Source organism: Actinia tenebrosa, unplaced genomic scaffold (assembly GCF_029948245.1).
Source record: "Actinia tenebrosa isolate PJP-AT-01 unplaced genomic scaffold, QUT_ActTen_1.0 PGA_scaffold6__47_contigs__length_16458017, whole genome shotgun sequence".
Classification (NCBI taxonomy): Eukaryota; Metazoa; Cnidaria; class Anthozoa; order Actiniaria; family Actiniidae; genus Actinia; species Actinia tenebrosa.
In genome coordinates, this window is record NW_028292583.1 from 267,547 (window position 1) to 271,855 (window position 4,309).

The 4,309-nt window shown below is 36.6% G+C and overlaps 1 pseudogene; it reads right to left on the minus strand.

The window, feature by feature from the left end:
- Positions 1 to 3,512: 3,512 nt before the first annotated feature.
- Positions 3,513 to 4,309, minus strand: part of LOC148905766 (glycogenin-1-like) — a 929-nt pseudogene continuing 132 nt past the window's right edge.

Genomic DNA, 4,309 nt, shown 5'->3' on the forward strand with positions numbered 1-4,309 from the left:
GGATATTTCTCAGAATTTGCAAGCTCTGCAGGCATTTCAATGTCAGCTCTCTTCTTGAAGTGATCTTCAAAATAACTTTTAAGGTCAGAGGGTTTAATTTCAACCCTATTCTGTAAACTTTGGGATCATACTGTAATTCTTTGAGAGAGCAAACTCACGTTCAACTTTTCTTGCGTTACTAGCATCATTCAGTTCATTTGCCTTTTTCTCATAATATTCATTTTTGAGCTTTAATTTTAACTTCTTAATCTTATCACGTTGCTCTTTAGAGTTGTCAGAATTCTTGATTAGATCTAATAGTTCACTTGATTCCCATGGTTTTTTTAACTCCTTCTCCTTTTGCGCTACCGGGATTTCACTGTCTAACGCTTCATGAATGGCATAGACAATGTTTTTGTTGATTTCTTCAGGTGCTGTGCAATCAAAATTGCAATCGCTTAAAATACTGTCAATTCTTTTGCAGTATTGTTTTTTACATTCAGCATCATCTCTAAGATGAGTAACATCCCACTTTCTCTTTTGGACCTTTTTTGTTGCCTTCTTTTTGAGTTGTTGTTTTAAGGAGTTTCTGTTACATGGTATGCTTATATCAGATATCAGAATCTTGTGATCAGTACCAATTGTTTGCTTCCAGCTGTTTGTTGGTTTATTGTAGACTCTACAATGTTTCATTAGCTTAAGAAGTTGGGTTCCTGCCAGTATGTAATCAAGTCTTCGATTGATACCATTAGGAAGAGTGTGCGTGTCTCTGTGAATTCGCTTGTCAAAAAGTTGGAGTTTGCAATACGTAATTTGTATTCTTGACAGAATTCTAACAATAATCTTCCATTTTCATTGGTCTTTCTGGTGCTTGAAGGAGGATTGTTGGGTCCCAGAATTGTTGCAAATCCCTCACAACTATCCTCAGAAATTATTGCATTGAAATCACCAACCAACAAAGGCTTATACTTCTTTAGTTTCTCGACCACCATGGCTTTACGGAGTTCTTTATAAAAGCGTTGTTTTGATTCAAGATTTTCAACTTCGGTTGGAGCATAGACATTGGTAATGCGTATACATAAGCCATAGCATTTAACATAGATTGTTAAGATTCTACCAGGTAGATGCTCAACTGTTTTGATGACTTGCACATTTGGACCAACAATAAAGCCAACCCCTGCTCTATTCTTTTTTTCATATCCGTAGTTAATCCATTTCCATTGATCTTTATTCTCGCCAAATTCAATGTACTCGGAGCCAGTTCTCCAGCTTTCCTGTACACCCAAAATCTGAATATTGAACTGTTTGCACAGTTCGATGGCCAAACCAAGATTTACATCCTTTTTTAGTGACTGAGAATTTAACGAAGCAATTCGTATGTTTTCGGTCTTAATTGGATCTTTGTTAGCGTTCACTGTAGTTGTAGAATGTTGTTCTTCTCGACTAAATTTCCACACGTAGAACAGTCAAGTTCCATCGTAGTAAATGAAGATTCTTGCAGTGTAGAGCGTTTACCAGACGCAACAGACACTGAGTTCGTCATGTTTGGTTTACCCGCAACAGACTCGTTTAGAGAAATAGAAATTAAATTATTTTCATTTGCCTTCCTGTCCCGAGAGTTGTATGCAAATTCATAAGATGGTCGATGATGCATAACGGTTTCGATTCTGTTCTTGCGAATAGAATCTCTCTCCTTGACCCTTTTGCCAGCTCTTTTACCTCTATTTCCATGGTTAAAGTTGAAGATGATATTAGAGTCGCTGTACTGTGGTTGAGAGTTACCATTCCAGAGACCAGGTCGAGCAAAATTGAAGCTTGTAAGGTCTGGCATTCAACAATGACGGCAATTCCAGGACGATTAGGCTTCAAATATGAGTTCTCGTAGATATAAAATGTCGAAAAAAATGTCCTAAGACTAATAAAAGTTCTTAAAATATCTACAAATTGGAAAAATGTGAAAAAAATCCTAAATCTATACTAAAAACTCAAAAATCTTGTAGAGCTATTGAAAAAAGCATGCGACCGTGAAGGCGCTTACATACTAATGCAAAGTTTCAGCTTATAACATGTAACACAGGAAAAATGGCATTGAATATAAGATCGCATATTTTATAAGGATTTGTATGGGGAAATGTGCTGGACGGCATAGCGTTCATTTAATGCAATTTCTCCTGTGCTTCAGGTTAGAAGCTGAAACTTTGCCTTCTTACTAATATCGAGGTGCTCTTTCCATTTCTGGTGTTCAAATTGACACAACATCTCTTTTTACGTGACCTGTTGTTGCAAAAGGCTTATTGCTTTTGTATCTCCTCCTATACAACTTAAACTTCGCCTTTGTTAAACTGAATTGTAAAACATCTTACTAACAAAGTAAAATAAATTTAATCACCAAATACGTGTTGTCGTTATAATTTTTCTTCATACAATGAAGTTTTACTTGCAGTATGTTCTCGGAATCACCATTTTGTATTTGAGTAATGTTTACTTCCGGTGTCTTCCTTTGTTTATTTGACAACCAATCATGAGGCAGGAAATACTGGAGTTTTCCAGATCCCAATCATTTCTTCGATCATGCGCAGTACGAAATATGAATATGGGTACGAAATTGCTCACACTCACATGCATATATCCATTACTTTCAACATTCTATGCGCGCAACCTTTTTTTTTTTTTTTGAGTCAAATGCATATGTTTGATGAAAAAGACATGTTCAGTCTGCAGGTTTTAGACGAAAGAACGTCCGCCAAAGCAGATGCATGTTTGCACGTTTTAGACTTAAAAAAGCAACTAAGTCTAAATGGTCATTTCAGTTAAAGAAAAAAAACCTACAATAGTCATTAATTACTACATAGAGGACAGTTGTGACATCTGTCCTTCAGCAACGCTTCAAGATTCTTCTTCTTATATTGTTCTTAAAACTATTTAATGATTTGGAATTTCTGATTTCTCTTATCTAATTTGGACCAGAGCATAGGACCTAGGTACTTTAAGCTACGTTTGCCGTAAGAAACGGTATTAAATCTAGGTAACTATTACTCTTTTCAAATAATTCTTGGACATAAGATGGGCAAAGTTCATTTTTAACTTTATATATTAAGATAGCAATGTCCTGTAAACGTCGGTTCTTTGTTGTTGGTAACTTTGCCAGTTTGAGAAGTTGTTCATAAGTAATATTGTTTCTTTAGTTAGTGCGAACAATTAATCCGTGAAACACTAATTACTAAATAGTAAAAAAAAGTGCTAATTAAACAATAGAAAACAATGGAACTTGCATGAAATTGTGCTATTTAGTATTACTAAAGTTTCACGGTTATATTGTTTGCACTCTAGTTTCCTGTGATCAGATGCTCCGACAGAAATTCCAAACAATATGACAATACGTTACTTGAGGCAGTAAAATTAGAATCATAAGATTAGTAGATTGCATTTATAAATATTAAAGATGACATATTTTGCAGTCCACACATTGGTCGGTGTCAATGAGTGACCTCTCTGACCGAGATCCCCCCCTCCCCCCCTACACCTTTTGGGCTTGTTTAAAAAAATGTTACTAGTCACTTTGACAATCACTGATAATTCTAATAATTCTTATTCCAGCAATTCTCGTAAGGAATGTTCCCAAATTCCAAATCAGGATTGAAATACTTGGTACTCTTCCACCACCTATCTATGTTGTATACTGACAGTGCTTCATAGAAACATTTCCAGAAAACAATGGAAACCTCTTTGAGATTAGTGATAGGTTGATCATAAAGCATTGCCTCGCCTCGACTTGGGCGACATTTCTCCTTCCATGGCTTGGGTGGAGGACAGCAAGCGAAATGGAAGGCCTTCATCGGACGGTAGATTATTCTCCTTACATTGTACGCGTACGATAATGGCTTCCACTTTCCTGTATTAGCAAAGTAATACCACAGTAGCTCTTGGTCACTGGGACAGCTCTCCTCTCTTGAGATCTTTTCCCAAAGATCCATGATGGATTGATGCTGTTTAGAATCTGGCTTGAACACCAGAAGACCTGCATTGAAGCAAGGATCAATCACTCCTGGTCTGGAACAGTAAGTCGCTGCAAAGTCTGCAGTCTCTTCAAACAGTTCATCAATGTTACTTAAAAGCATGTAATCAGGATCTGCGTAAATGATCTTAGAGAACTGAGTATAGTTCCATGCATGGAATCGAGTGTACGTCCCAATTATTCCTTTACTGGGAGCCACGTTGCTCAAATGCTTATCCATCCATCGACAATCCAATTTTTCACAACTCGCACATCCCATCCAACTCTTGCAAGAGCATCACGTCCAAAAAAGTAACTATCACACAAGAAATTTAA